This window comes from Nomascus leucogenys, chromosome X, assembly GCF_006542625.1.
Source record: "Nomascus leucogenys isolate Asia chromosome X, Asia_NLE_v1, whole genome shotgun sequence".
Classification (NCBI taxonomy): domain Eukaryota; kingdom Metazoa; phylum Chordata; class Mammalia; order Primates; family Hylobatidae; genus Nomascus; species Nomascus leucogenys.
The window spans coordinates 97388919-97404934 of record NC_044406.1 but is presented as its reverse complement, the minus strand read 5'-3'; the positions used below and the strand labels follow the sequence as shown (position 1 = coordinate 97404934).

General features: G+C 42.2%; 1 protein-coding gene across 4 annotated transcripts in view; it reads right to left on the bottom strand.

Annotated features, from left to right (window-relative positions):
* The window catches only part of PAK3 (p21 (RAC1) activated kinase 3), a 287576-nt gene extending 272429 nt beyond the window's left edge, over positions 1-15147 (bottom strand). For 2 of the 4 annotated variants that reach the window (XM_030806496.1, XM_003262197.3), the window contains exon 1: positions 14760-15147. The gene's annotated coding sequence lies outside the window, so the exon portion shown is untranslated. The remainder of the gene's footprint in view (positions 1-14759) is intronic. The other 2 variants (XM_030806495.1, XM_030806499.1) reach the window with 1 other exon arrangement.
* Positions 15148-16016: the final 869 nt, after the last annotated feature.

The following is a 16016-nucleotide window of genomic DNA, read 5'->3' as shown; positions in this document are numbered from 1 at the left end:
ATAGATCTCAAAGGATACAGACGGAAAGCCCGAGAAAGAGGATAGAGTGTAAAGAGAAAGCAGAAACATGTATGAGGATGAAAATCCCCAGGAGAGGAAAGGAACTTACATTTGGGGTAGTAGCAGTGGATTGCACAAATGGAGAGGTGTTATGGGGAATTAAGATGTCTCAAAACTCTCAATAGACCCTTTTGGGAGGAAATCATTGGAGTGAAGTTGTCTCAGAGTTAAAACTAACTGCCTAAACAACTCAGGCTTTTAGGCTACTCCTAGTCTTCTGCTCTGCCAATCCTGAGCTAGCCTACACATTCCCATGAGACCATTCTTCTGTGACTCCATAGCCTGTACTGCACTGCCGAAGGGTGTTCTGCAGAGCAAACGTATGCGTGCCTTATGTATCATGCTTATATGGCAGGAGTTATTCAAAAGGTAATTAATGATTGAATGAAGTTCAAAGTCTATATAAAAGAATATATATCATTGAGTGTGTCACATTTGTTTTTTAAAAAAGCATAATCCAGAGTCATGTCCCATGCCTTGGCAAGAAGAGTAAGGTTGAAAGAGAAAGGAACCTCTTCCCTTTGTTAATCAATCAGTCAGCATTTAATACATCATATCTTGGGTGCCTTGGGGAATATAGAGATGAGTAAGACACAGCTACTGTCCTCAAGGAACTTAAAACCTACCTAGGGAGAGAACAAATGCATTCATGTTAACTACCATCAAAACAAGGTAATATAGCTTATATGCTAAATGAGCATTTTAGACTGATTATGGCACAGGATGAGAGCTCAACTCAATCTGTTTCAGGATACTTCCACATGTCCATAAATGAATACCTTTCGTCACGTTATTCAAGCCAGAAACATGGAAGTCTTCCTCGATTCCTTTCTCCTCTTAGTCCCTATATCCAGTCTAGTAGCAAGCTCTTTTGAAACACATGCTGCATTTGCTCTCCTCTTCATGGCCACTGTCACCTCTAGCCCAGGCCACCACCATCTCTTTTCCTGGACTACTGTCATGGCCTCCTAGCTTGCCCCTCTTTCTCTTCTCACCACTCTTAAGTTCCATTTTATATAGAGGCCAGAGTGATATTGTAAAACTATGAATTACATTACCCTGATTCTACCCTTACTTCATTGATTCTACTTCAGTGGCTTCCATCTGCTCTTGGCATAAAAAGGGAACTCATTACCATGGCCTGCAAGGTTCTGCATGGTCTCCAACCTCATTGAGCATCACTTTCTCCCTGTTCACTGTCTCTTTTAGTCACTTGAATATGGAAAGTACCCACCTCAGGGTGTCTGTACAATTTGCTCTCTCTGCATGAAACACTCTTTGTTAATATTTATTCATGTTTCAGGCCTCAGCTTAGGTGTCATTTCCCCCAGAAAGGCCTTTCTTCATGCTCCCCAACCATCTCAATGAAGTCTCCCCTGCTATTGTCTCTCATACACTATACTTTTCCTTCACAGCACTACTATAATTTACAATTATATGTGTCTGAGTTTATTTGTTTAATGTATATCTCCTCCATTAGACCATAAGCTTCATGAGGGTAGGTTTTATGTCTGTTTTGCTTATAATAATATTCCAAATGTCTAGCACATTACCTAGTATATAGTAGGTAATCAACATGTGTCCTTGGGATGAAAGGACGAATGACTAAAGGAATGAAAGAAAGAAGTGACATGGTCTGAGAAGGATTTTTAGAGAAGACCAAGTAGGAAAACACCATGAGCAAGGCATGAAAATTTTTGTGCCTCTACCATAGCCCGATCCCAGATATCCCCAAAACAACCCAGGGTAAGAAAGATTCACCACTCCTTCTCCTATCACCAGCCATGGCCAGGGTCCCTGCAAGATTCAAAATGAGCAATGTCTACTGTACCCAAGCACCTAGTGAGGAAGTGGAAAGGGGTGGTGACGAAGGACTTGTAAAAGTACATCCAAAGTCCTCTTGGGTCATGCAACCCTTCCGAATATTTCATAAGTATCAGGGCTCTCATCCAGCCCTTTACTACCAGAGGCCTACAGATATCGCTATTAGTAGTAATAATGCCTACCTCATGCAGTTATCATGAGGATAAAATGAGAAAAAAAATATATAAGGCAGCTAGCACAGTGCCTAACACATGGTAAGCACTCAATATATGTTAGCTGCTATTATAATTGCTCCTCTGTAAAATGGGGATAATAGTGCCTGCCTCATAGGGTTTTTGTGACTATTAAATGAGATAATACATGCAAATGCTAGCACAGCACCTAGGACATAATAAGCACACAATAACTGTTAGCTATAATTTATTGTTATTCATAGAAGTAAAAGTAGCAGGAACAACAATACGATATAGTTCAGGCAAGAAATCATGACGGTCTGAACTAAGGCAGAGACACTGGGGAATCCAATGAGGTCAGAATTTCTCTGAAATTGTCACTTTGGGGCCCCAGAGATGTGGATTAATGTATAGAGAAAGGCTCAGAGATTAGTACACAGACAGTGGTGGGTAGGGCAGGTTGCTTCATCACCAGGCTGAGCTAGGCGATGCCCTGGGAGGAGGCCTTCCACAAAGCAGGTCCTGTCACCAGGGCTTAATTCCCAGCTCTATTGATCAGGTAGGAATTGTCACTATGGCAGCATCTGGTTGCCTTACTCAACATATGATTTGGGGAGGAGACGAAGTGCTCTCTGACCGGTCGTCTTGGAGGAATGTCAGGAGGGAATATATGGCTGGTGGAGCCGACAGGGGAGGCGTGGGGAGTGCAATGACAGAACTTTGTGCTTCATGGGACCAGGCCCCAGTGGGAGTCGTAAGGCAGGGTCTGCTTTGTTCCCATTTTTGTCACTGTGTGAACCATTTTCGAGGTCAGGGAATCAGCTGCTCTCCACAAGCAGCCCTTGTGCAGTGCTTTAGCAAGAAGTCCCCTCAGTCTTGGGGCCTCCCCATGCAAAAAGGCCATCTCCTCTACTTAACCCAAACAAGGGTAAATGGGGATAATAGTACATCATGGGCACCAGAAATATTTCCTAGGGTGGGAGCCAGGCCCATAGGTGGTCCAGATATAGAAAAGCAGGGACCAAAGGATCCACAAGATCTCTGAGGATGGCAACCGAATGATAATAGCAATAGCTTATTGAGCACTTCTGTGTACCAGGTGGTGTACTGAGAACTTTGCAGGAATTATCTTACATATTCCTCAAGAAACCCTAAAAGGTAGCTACTATTATTATCCCCATTACACAAGTGAAGAAACAGAGGTTTAGAGAGGCTAAGTGACTGTCCAAAGTGCCTGAGCCAGGATCCAAACCTCTTCATGGAGCTTCATGCATTCAAAATAAAAACAGTTGCCATAAATAAACACTATCTATTGGACAGACATAGATTATCTCTTTGATTCCTCACCACAACTCTGTGAGGTAAGTACTAATATTACTTTTTCCATTTTACAGAGCCAAGGCAGTTAGGTGGTTAAGAAACTTCCCAAGACCACACAGCTAGCAGAAGGCAGAGCAGGGACTTAAACTTCAGCAAGTGATCTTTTAACCTTTACCCTACCCTCTCTTTTGCTCCAAAACAGCTCTTTTGCCAGGGAAAACATGAAGACATTCACCGTCATATATCTTGGACCACTTTTCTTTCAAAGTAGTCTGTTTTCAGTGATCTGATTGCTCCAAGTTTTCCACAGAGAAGGGAGAATTAGAATCATTGCAGATGGAAGAACTGAGGCCTAAAGAGGCAAAGTGACTTAGCTGGCATTAGACATGGAGCAAGCAATTGAGGCCTTACAAGACCGTAGTTTCTTGGTTTCTCCTTTTCTTTCCTTTTTTATCAAGAGACAGGGTCTCACTCTTTTGCCTCAAACTCGTGGGCTTAAGTGATCCTCCCACCTCAGCCTCTCTAGTAGCTGAGGTGCACTACAGGTGCGCACCCCCATGCCTGGCTCATCCTTGGTTTCTTGATGCCTATTGATTCTCATTACTGGAAACGGCAATAAAGAGGACAGATACTGCAGAAAATGGGTGCGAGTCCTCCCCTGAGGGCTCCAATTGGAAGGGAATTTTCAGAGAAATTATAGCCAATAGAAGATCTTTCTAGGAAAGAGCTGCGGAAAAGAAAACAAATGGTCTGTTGTTGTGCAGTGATGTTAAATTGCTCAATGCCCTATACTACAGTCAAAGTGAAAAGTTGGGCTACTTCAAAAAGGGCATTAGGTTAGGGTTTAAGGATGGACTTGGTCCCATACGTATAGTCTGGAAATTGCAGTGCATGCTTTGGTTCTGTTCATGAGTTTGAATCATATCTATCCTAGATCAATGAGTCTGTATTGGTGGATGCCAAATATCCTTTGTTGCATGCTGCAAGTTTGATAATGAGAATCAGACAGGAAGAACTCGAGTGAGCTGGAAACCCAATAATCCAAGCCAACAACACTGTTGTTCATGTTATTCTGGGTCCTCCCCCTGGTTGTCTTCCCCCACCCAGGCGCACTTTAGCTGAAAACATCCAGGAAGTCACTCCCTGCCTCCCAGAGGTCCTCTATACCCTTGGCACTAGTCTCCTGCTGGGAGTAGGAGGAGGAAAACAAAAAGTATGTTCCACATTCCCATGATTTGTGAAGCAAACAATAGTCACGGGGATATCAGGAATTTATCTCTCAATGATAATATTTAGAGATTTACTCAGCTAACAATTCACAAGAATCAAGACTAATCTCTGAGCCCCACCCCTACAATGACACACAATAATTCTGGCAACATTTTGCTGCCATTAAAATGAACCTCCCCTTTCTTTCCTGGTCTTTATTGTTGCTTCAAGGCTCAGACTGGTCACACCCAAGAAGATCTGTTGCTTCATACATTCCCCTTTGGTGTAACACAGTCTTATTACCACGGGAAGCCCTTAATAGTAGAACACTCTGTTTAACCATTCAGACCCCAAGACCAGACAGAGATTCACTTGGCTGCTCACCATCTGAGTGAACTTGTGCAAATCACTTAGCTGCTCTGAGCCTTAGTTCCCTCTTCTGTAAAATGGAATGCTAACAGTATTAACCTAACAGAGTTGTAGAGAAAATTAAATGAGACAACACATGCAAAGAGCAGTGCAATACCTGACACACAGCAAACAGTTAAATGGGAGCTATATATAAAAAGAAACACTTGCTGTCTCTGAAAGTTTGCCTTAGAGAAGAAGCATTTCCCTAGCTCCAACTACTCCCATAATGAAGTGAAGGGCTGAAAGCTGGGGCAGAAGGAAATGGTGGGGCAAATTGGTGTACATTAGTGCTGACTCCTTTCTTTTTGGCATTTAGAAGATAGGATGGTATCCAGAGAGTGCCTATGGCTGAAGGAAATAGGATCAGTGAGATCAAGGGGAAGTGGGAAAAACCCACTGCAACACTGAATTTAATGAAGGGAAGAAGAACAAAAGTTGAAAAAGTCAAAGAGGGAATAGAAATTTCAAATAGGATTCAAAGGAAAGCTTGGGCCAAAACAGTCTAAGAGTTATGGAAATCACTGTGCCCTCTCTCAGTAATGCTTCTTTCTTCTCAAGGTATTGTGCCAAAGGAATTGAAATATACTCATTATTGAACGACTGGTCAGTTTGTTCATCCAAACTTGCTCTTCTTAAAAAGAACACTGTGCTCTCCATTCACCTCTGCAGAAACCAGTCCCAGGGAGCTAGGCCAAAAGCCAGCCTCCTCAAGTGCAGTTTCATATCATAGATTTCTAAGCCAGAGCTCCTAGGTGACCTGGACTTCCCCACTTTTGAAAATGGTTTCATTCCCTCAAGCCAGAAAGCACCAGGAGATCTTGCCTCCTGAAAGTTACCTCTGGAGGGTGTTCCAGTCTTCTCCCGAATCACCTAAGAAGCTAGTTAACAAATAGATTTCCTGGGTCTACCCTTGGAGTTTCAGATTCAACTGGTTGAGGTGGGGCCTTCAAAATATATTTTTAAAGTGTCCCCAGGTGATTCTGTCACAAAGCAAGCATTGACTTTGGAGATGAGAATGCCTTGTTTAAGTTGAAGGAATTACAATATACATCATCAATTCCTAACGATGCCCTCATTTTATATGTCAGGAATCTGAGGCTCAGAGATATTTAAGCTCTAGTTCAGGGTCACACAACTAATTAATAACAAAACCAGAACTTGAACCCTGGACTTCCGCCTCCCAATTTAATGTAAGCTCCATTTACTGACTCTCTTTGCCTCTTTGTTAATGAGGTTTTTATTTTTGGATTAAGTATGGAATCAGACATCCCCTCCCAGTTCTAATCAGTGTTAAAAAAACAATGTTACCTTTGCAGAATAGTTCATTAGAAAAGAAAAACATGACAATTTCCAATTCTACTTAAAGCACCAAGCATAGCTTTAAAAAGAAAGATGACCTTTCCACTTGTAACCATCAAAAAGTATAAATGTATCATATGATTTATGCATAGAATCCATATTTGTGGCTACGATGTTTCAATTTTAAATTATTTGGTAATTAAAAAGAGAAACACTAGCTTTAAAACAGGACATTCATTAGCATAAAAACTAAAACCACTTTTTTCAAGGCAGCAAAATTTAATAATTATATTATCTGGCCATCATTTCCTCTGTGAACTATGCTTACTCTAGTCCAAACCTTTAAAAAGGAGAAAAAAAGACAAATATTAGATACAATTTAAAGTCATTTGCCAAATACCAAGATTTTGAGGTAAGTGGAAAACCACAACTCATAATTGTCAATAGTTCAAGTAATCCAAATTATTCCTTTGGGGACAATAATCCACCCATCTTCTGACAGCTCAAAAGCGTCCCTGGGGTGGGCTGTGTCAGTACCGCACTAGGTAAAGTGAATGATGGGTAAGTACAAAGGGCATTATTAAACATATCAAATCAGGAAGCTTCACTTTAAAGGCACCTACATATATCCCTAGAGGAGAGAAGTTGCCAAATCTTTAGTTAGCAAGTATTAGGAGGTATGCCAGGATCCTTTTCCAGCAGTGTCCAACTCTTGGAGCATTTCTCCTTTCCAGATGTGTTCTCCATCTGTAAAATGGGTAAGCAACAACTATCACCACTTTTTCATGATTCCCCATTGCCCTGCCACCTCCAAAGGTTTTTAGGTTGCTACTGTGCTCTTCAGACAAAAGATATTCGTAAGCTACATAAACTACCACTCGGACTTCCATCTTCTAATCCATAGACCCTACCTTTGGCCTAAAGCACACACCAAAATACCCTTGACCATATCTGGATACTGGCAGAAAATAGGCACAAGAAGATGAAGCAATCCCAAGCAGAGTGAGAGAAAAGCTACACCTGTACTTGTTTGCCACTATTCCCTTTGCAGAGTGTGGCATCACTGTTTATTTCTGTTAGAATAACTTCTCACGGGAGGACCTCAAACTTGTCCTCTTTGCAGGAAGCCAAGTTAGATAGAAACTGATTCCTACTCACCACTCAGCCTTCAGAAAGTTATAGAACCAATCTAGCTGACCTCAGAGATCAGTGAAGATGCAGCAGTAGATTTTTTCCAAGTGTCTTAAGATGAGATAGAACTCTACAGTTAGTTCATCATTGCCTGCTGTTGCGGATGCTGCCAGCAGAGATGACCCTAAATGGTCATTCATTTCACAGTGAATTTAGAGTGATTTAACGTTGGAAAATGCTTTCGACACAGTTCTAGTTGGAAATGAATTAAAGAGCATGTTTACTTAAATAATTGAAGGTGAAACATGTATTACAGGTGTTCCACGTGCAGTTAGGGATTTCTGCTCCCAGTCTTTCACAGCCTTTCCTTTCCTCCCAGTCAAATATGAATTTCAGCCTAGCATTTGATTTAAGAGCCAAAACCTGAATTATCAGAAAATGTCAGGAGGAGGGGGAAAATGTACTTGTATACACTGTAGTTGGAGTGTAACTTGCTAGAAACATTTTAGAAAGCAATTTGGCAATATCTAGAAAAATATTAACTGAACAAATCTAATCCTAGGAATTTATCTTAAGGAAATAATGAGCCAACTGTATATGACACAGTGCAAGGATATCTAATTGTGGCATTGTTTGCTTATAAAGGAATAGATTGAAAATTGTGATTTTTAAAAAAATCATAAACATTTCTGTACAGTGAAAGACATCCAAATCAAAGTTAAATGACAAACGATAAACTGCTTAATATATTTGCAACATAGAGAACAGTTAAATGTTTACTATCCAAAATATTTAGAGATCCTCGTTATCAGAAGCAGAAAGAACAACTCAAAAGAAGGAGAACCCAGTTATCAGAAGCAGAAAGAACAACTCAAAAGAAAAACAGGCAAGGGATGTGAAATGGCAACACAGAAGAAATACGGATGGCCAAAAAACACATGAAAAGATGTTCAACCTCACTAGTACCCAATGAAATGCAAAGAGAAAGGAGATTTTTTTTTCAGCCTTCACATTGTCTAAGATTAAAAAGATCAATAATATCTGAAATTGATGAGGAAGAATGTGGAGAAATGGCCATTGTTGATGGGAAGGTAAATTATGATAGCCTTTCTGGGAGGCAGTTTGGCAGGCTCTATTAAAATCAAAGATGTGCAAATCAAACTCCAAACCAGCAACTTTACTACTTTAAATTTATATGACAAAATTGCTCACAGTGGTATGCAGAGATGTATGTACAAGAAGGTACATTGCACCAATATTTAATAATGTAAAAATAATCAGAAATAATGCAAAAATTCATCAACAAAGGTTGGATTAAAGAGATTATATTACAATTATATAATAGAATACTATGCAGTTATTTATAAGAATAAAATACACAGGGAGCGGAACATCACACACTGGGGCCTGTCAGGGGTTGGGGGACAAGGGGAGGGAGAGCATTAGGACAAATCCCTAATGCATGCGGGGCTTAAAACCTAGATGATAGGTTGATAGGTGCAGCAAACCGCCATGGCACATGTATACCTATGTAACAAACCTGCACATTCTGCTCATGTATCCCAGAACTTAAAGTAAAATAAAAAAAAAAAGAATGAAATAACTAGATGTCTACTGGCAATAAAAAATCTTCAGACATATAGTTCAGTAAAAAGCATTCTGTAGAACAGCACATGGTCACATCTTTGATTATTTTATGTACATGAATATATTTATGTGAATATTCATAAAAACATGCACAATGTGATACATACCAACCTGTGAACGTGGTGGGGGATCAGTGTTGGAGAGACAAGGAAGGAACATTCTACATCATATCTCTATTTTTATAAGCAAGAATGAGCATGTGTTCTTTGATAATAAAAATGCTTTTGTAAACAAGAAGAGAGGCATGCTGTGCCACTCCTCCACAATGTCCGGCCCCCACTCCCAGCCTTTAAATGTGTCCTTTTCAAGGAGACAGTGTTCCAGAATCTAAGACAACTTCTAATACCCAAAGCCCTGAGTTTTTGGTATTTAGGTGTTTGACTAGGGTAAGAAATCTGGAGAGAAGTGAAAGAGTTGTCTCATTCTTTGGGAAGAATTTTTATTTCATTTAAATATGGCATGATTGCCACCCTTTCTGGACTGACCCCCTCCCCAGTCCTCCCAAATTTCCCACCTGCCTAGCTTCCCCAATTCACTTTCTTTCATAAGGTTGAAGGAAGGGGACGTGATTAGCTCACTTCAATTCCTTTTCTATTTTTATCTCGAATTCAGGATCCAATTCCATTCTTTTATCCATAAGAAATTCCACTCTACTCCCTGTCCCCTGTCTATTTGGCACAAAGCTCATCCCAGCATTTCCATTTCCCTCCGAGTTATGATTGACAATTCCACCTCTGGGAATCTTTCATATTTAGGGAGCTTCTATCAGTGACCCTAGGCTGTGTACCAATACCAACAGCAAGCAGAGCAAGAGCTCTCGACCTACAAGGCCTTGAAATTACATGCACATGTCCGTGGATGAGAGGCCTTCTCTGGGGAGTGCATCAGTAGCTTTCATGACTTTCAAGGGGATCCTTGGCACACAAAAAGTGGTTATTAATCAATCACCAAGGTAAAAGGACTAGGATGATCAAATCATCCACCATGAATCTCGGGCAGAATATCCAGTCCTCGGGTTACCAACTGGGTGCTTGGCTTGGTGAATCAGACAACTATACACTCAAGAGGAATGAAGAGGGAGAGAGAGAAGCATGGTCTTTTAGGGCTCCACTAGAAAACTATCCCTCTGCTAAAACTGCCATGTGAGAGCCCACACTGCTCAGAACTGGACATGACCTCCAAGTCCCACCAAATGAGCCAATCCTCACTCCCCTGAACTACACAAGAAGGCAGTTAAGTCAAAGAGAAGAACACTGGGAGGCAGCAGATCTGAGTTTCAACTCTTAGAATGACTTCTGTTCTGTCATGTGGTAGCTGTGTGACCTTGGGCAACTCACTTCACTTCTTTCATCCTCATTTTCATCATCCAAACATAAGGTTTACAACAGAGAAACTTCCATAGGCATTTGTAGCTCTACCATTCTACAAATGTCCCCCACTGAACAAGCATCTAGAACCGCGAATAACTTCACTCTGTCTTTACAACATCACACAGTCTTAAAATCACACGGTTCTCTCTTGTGGCTAACAGAAATCCTTCCTATTACAACTGAAGCTTGCTGCTTTCATGCAGCGAAGAGCTAATCTGAGTACAGAGTACTCTAGAACCAGTAACCCGAATGCCTTGACATTCATTTTGGGGTAGAGACTGAATGCCTTGTGCAACAGTCTCTACCCCAAACCCAGTTTGCAATGATTATCAGCCATTAAGTCTCAAGAACTCCATTCTCCTTTCAAGGCAGTTTGTAAAGAAAAAAGGGTTCTGGGAATTAATAGCAGTCAAGGGATCCAAGAAGGGTCAATAGTCACATGAATGCTATTTCCTTTACCTTTAAATTTCCTTAAAGATGGCCTCAGCTTCCCATTGACAAAATGGACCCCTGAAACTGTTGTTCCAGAAGCATCTCCTGTAAACAGGACTCCAGCCCAGGTTGGGTGTTGGGGCTACTGGAGAGAAATCCTGCACCAGCTAGCTTCCAACATGGCCCTTCACAACTGCCTCTGAAAGACAATTAGTCTGAAGGATAAAAGCAACTTTCCAACTAAACTTAATTCCTAACTCTAGGGTTCTCTAGTCAGCAGTGTATGTTCAGATTGATGGACTTTTTCTGAAGGCTGTACTGATGATACCTCTGGACCAGGAAATTAAAGGCCATGCTGAAATTTTCAGAATGTGAAAGGAAATAAACCCAGAGAACTGAGTCAGCCAAGGTTGAATGAGGATAGGTCTCTGCAGTCAAAGCAGAGCAGAAAAATGAGGCAGTCTGCCCAATAACTCAGCAGAAAGACAGAATTTGGGCCTGCATTATCAGGATAATTGCCTTAATTCTTCACTTCACTTTAATAATAATCTTGAGTTTACATAGAGCCTTTCTTCTAAGCAGCTCAAAATACTTACAGAGATATTATCTTAGTTGTCATCACACCATCACAGTCAGTGAGAGTGATGATTATTATCAGCCTCATTTTAAAGAGGGGGATGGAAGGAAAGCCTGGAGGGGTAAAGCGAGTCATCCAAGCTTACCCAGCAAGACGCCGACAGCCTCCGAACTCAGAACTCAGCAGAGAATGCTCTTACCCAAAGAACATGTCTCTCAACACCAGTAGACCCAAATGCTTGTTGGAACACCATGCTCTATGGGTAATTCCATCTGAGAAATGCTGCATATTTTATACTCCTGGAGAGTCACAATATTCATTAGCCTAGTAAAGAGTTGTAGAAGCCCTGCAGGAAACAAACCTGTTTATGTTTAAGTAAGAATTTCCAAAACTTAACTTGACCACAAAACCCTGTGTGTTTGGGTGTGTGTGGATGGGGAGAGGTGTGCCTCACTAACATTCTATGGAACTAGTCTTCTTTAGAACCTACATCAAAAAACACTGTCTAGTAACTAGACGGATCTGAGCATCAACACAGCTGACAGATCAATTCCATTCCAGCCCAAGCTTTGGAGAATGTATCTTAGAGATACTGCTTGATACCTTCTGGTATTGACAGCCAGTGAACAAAGGACCTTTATGTGCCCAAAGTACCCTAGGCCATCAACTCCTCCGCAGCCAAGTATTGCCCAGACGAGGAAAGAAGTCATTCAAGCTCATCTACTTCTGTCATTCCTTTCAGATAGAACCCAGGGCCATTTTTGGTCTTCATTTTAGGGGAGAGGTGCTCCAGACGGGTGCTGATCCATGTTCTCAGAACCCACACTCTTACCTAGCATAATTTTGTGACCACCAGGCATTTCCAGTAGAAATAATTAGTCTCACTCCCAGGGCCATTTCTCAGCCTGTGAATGCAATCAGCACCAACACAACAAAACAGGAGACTCAGAATGTGCCCCTGTTCTGGCTTAATTGCACGAACATTAGAGCAGTCATTATACATCCATTTTAAAACTAACATACAGCACAGAAATCTTGTACCATTGTTAATTACCAGTGAAACTACTAAAAGTACCTAAACTGTAAAAATTCCTCAAGATCCCGTTCAGGTTAATTTCTATTTTATATATAGTTTGAATGATAAAAGATCACAGCCAATGGATTTAATATTAATTACTAGCATTTTCATATTTTCTTTTAGTATTTATTAAACATCCACAGAATGAGAGGAAATTCTTGTGTTGAAGTTGGTAAATTTTTGCGCAAAAAGTAAATGTAATGCAGGTATGCCTGTCTTTATCCATTCATGGACTATTGGAAAAATTTCGTTAGTGGATTTTTGGTTAAAAGAAATTCACTGTAAAGGTCAGAGAGGCGGTGTTAATTAACATAATCTGATTATGAATCCTTTTGTAAAGCAGCAAATTCTGCAATGTAAATATTGTCCATTTAGTTCATTTGCCTTGGAATCTCACATTTACATATATCAGATTTGCTTAAAGCAAAACACATTAATATTAATAAATGAGCCAGATGTTTCTTAAGATAGAGATTTGTTGTGGTCTTTATCAATCTGCAATACCGGCTTTTTTTTTGGATGTGCCACCAGTCATCACTCCAAACCAGAAAGACCCATTCTAAGTTTGTTGAGAATTTGGCAGTCACATTTCCAAGGACTCCCTGCAGTCTCACTTAACTATGACCTCTCTACCTTCGTACATGCCATTCTTTCAACTTAGGATACCATTTTCCACTTAGCAACCTGGTGAATTAATTCTTCAAGACTCAACTCAAATGTTACCTTGCCCATGAAGCCTTTCTTGATCATAACCCCCATCCCCAATCAAGCATACCTCCCTTGGGCTCCCGCAATACCCTGCCTGCCCCTTGTCATACTTTACTCTAATTGTCTGTTTACACGCTCTACCAGATTGTGCACTCCCTGTGAGCTGAGATGATGTTTTATTCATTTATATACTTTCAATACTTAACACTAATAACACATAGCAGGTATGCAAAAAATGTCTGCTGTTTGATTAATCACTACCTTTAACTGTATATTTTTGGACCCTGAAAAACAATGCTTTATTAAAACCACAAATAAAAATGTCAAAGAGAAGGTTTAGCAGTTTTGTTCATTTTTATTGATCTCTTCTTTCTTTGATTAAAAAGTGGCCATACCAGTTCATACCTTATCATTCAAGAAAGAAAAAAACACCACCTCTATATCAAATTCATGACTAATACATAGGTGCATTTAGTTTGTTCTTTTTAGTTCAAACATAGAACTACATCCTAGCACACCACTAACTTCATTGTAGTAAGTAAGACCTGAAGACATTAGGATGCGCTAATTAAAATGGGTGTGGGAAGGCACTGCAGGGATCACTGTAAGAGCTTTAGATCCTCATTGGCTGAGAGAGGAAAACCTGCTAAGAAAGTTGGGCATCTTTGGGAGAACAATAACGCTATCTGGTAGGGCTTGGTCAACCTGGCTCGAAATTCCGCATCCAGAAAGTCCTAAGCAACAGTCCCAGCTGGGGGGATTTCCATCACTTTGAAAACGATCATTATCCTTCCAATGTGGGCAGAACAGGTTGGACCTGATCCACCTGCGTGTTGCTGCAGTCTGGCTTGGCATGGAATGAGACCCAAGGACGTGTAATGCCAAGAGTAGCCCAGCCCCATGGCGCAGACACACACACACACACACCACTCCAACTCGCACTCACTGAATTCCACAGAAAAACCACACCATCTCCACGACACACACCACTGCATTCCTGTGTGCAGTCACATACAGGGAGTGCCCTCTCACATTCTCTCACTTCCCTAGTCGGCCCGACTCACACCCCACATTGCAGGCGGACCGCAGCCTAGCCTGGAGCTGGAAGCTGACGAGGACGGGTTTTGTTGTATGTAACAAAGCCCCAGGCACCCAGGTGCCCCGCTGGATCATCTCCATCCATCTCTCCCCGCCCCCATCCCTGAGCTCCCTGAACAAGAGAAAGCTCAGCCCGGGGAAGTGGATGCAGGGAGTGGGGACGCAAAGAAAGAGAGCTTTAGGGGTGGGCGGGGGCAGGAGTCCGGGCAGCTTCAGTGCTCTCTCGCCGTGAACCAAAAAGGAAGGCGAACTGGCAAAGGGAACCAGCTGCCTTCCCAGCCTTTCGCCCTCCATCTATTCATAGAGCAAGACTGAAAACTGAGAAATAATCTACCATCCCTCCCGCCCCGTGCCCTCCCAGTAGCTGTTGGAGCCACAAGAGCTCCAGCAGCCCGCAACAAAGCGCCCCCCCCTGCACAGACCTGTTCCAGCCTCTTCTTGGTCAGAGCGAAGGAGGGCGGCAGCCGAGGGTTCTGCCCTTCGCCGCTAGGCAGGAGGAGCAGGGGATGGGAGGAGGAGCAGGAACTGGGGGAGGAAGGAGGACGAGAGGGGATAGGAGATCACAGCCACAGCGGCGGTGGCGGCGGCGGTAGTAGGAGGAGGAGGAAGAGAGAAGGAGGAGGCTGCTTCGGTGGCAGCTGCTGAGGATGCTCTGGCGAGAGGCAGGGCTGGGTGCGCGGGGTGCGGGCTCACGTGCGCCCCATGGCCCGGGGATGCGCGCGCGTCTGGGTGTGTGAGAGCATCTGGGTGTATTTTGACTGTGATTATTCCAGTTACGACCCAGTCTGGAACTTGTGGTTCCTGCAGTCAGGCGGAAGTGAAACCCTTCCAGTCTCTCATGCCTGACTGTTTAGGTCGGTGGGATGGGGGCTCGGGGGAGCGAGGGCGGGGACAAGGTGCCCGTACCCCTTTCTTCAATCTTCTTTCTAAGCACTGGTAGCTTGCATCCACACATCTGTCTGAAAACTCTATAGCCAAGGAGAAAGGAAAGAGACCAAGGACAATTACCATCACCATCACATTGCATTGAGTGAGCACTCACACTGTACTGGGCAATGTCTGGACTAGTCAGAAGATAATTTCTGTTCTCACTGTGATCGACATTTACAAGTCGGAGTGCCTATAACTTCATACAGCATTTACATTCTACCCTTTCTCCTCTATTTCTTTCCATTGCAATAACTCTGTCCCTGTAACCAAGTGGCATAAAATTAATTCTCTACTTTTTAGTCAGTTTATCCAATCAACATTACCCTGGTCCCTGGCTTCTCTGGTGACAAGGGATCACCTAATCCTCTTGCCATTTTTCTTCTAGGAGTGGGGTACTCAGTTTAGATGAGGACCAAGCCTGGTTTCTTGGGGATCAGAGGGTTGAAGGTCATCATGGATCCAGCTGGAGATCCAGTTTGGACATGCATCCCTAAAGCTAATGTAAGAAACCAATTGTCAGAGACACGAACTTCCCCCATGACTCAATTCTTGGTGTTTGGAGCCCTGATGAAAATCTCCTTCATACTCTTGATCTTTTCAGCATAGCGTTTTGCTTCATCTTGCCTAATGGCTTATGCTTGTTGAGAACTTTGAGATTTACAAAGCACTTTCTAATAACAACTTCCCTACGGTGGCATCTCTGTAAATTAGGCATAGAAGATATCATTATTCCTATGTTACAGATAAGA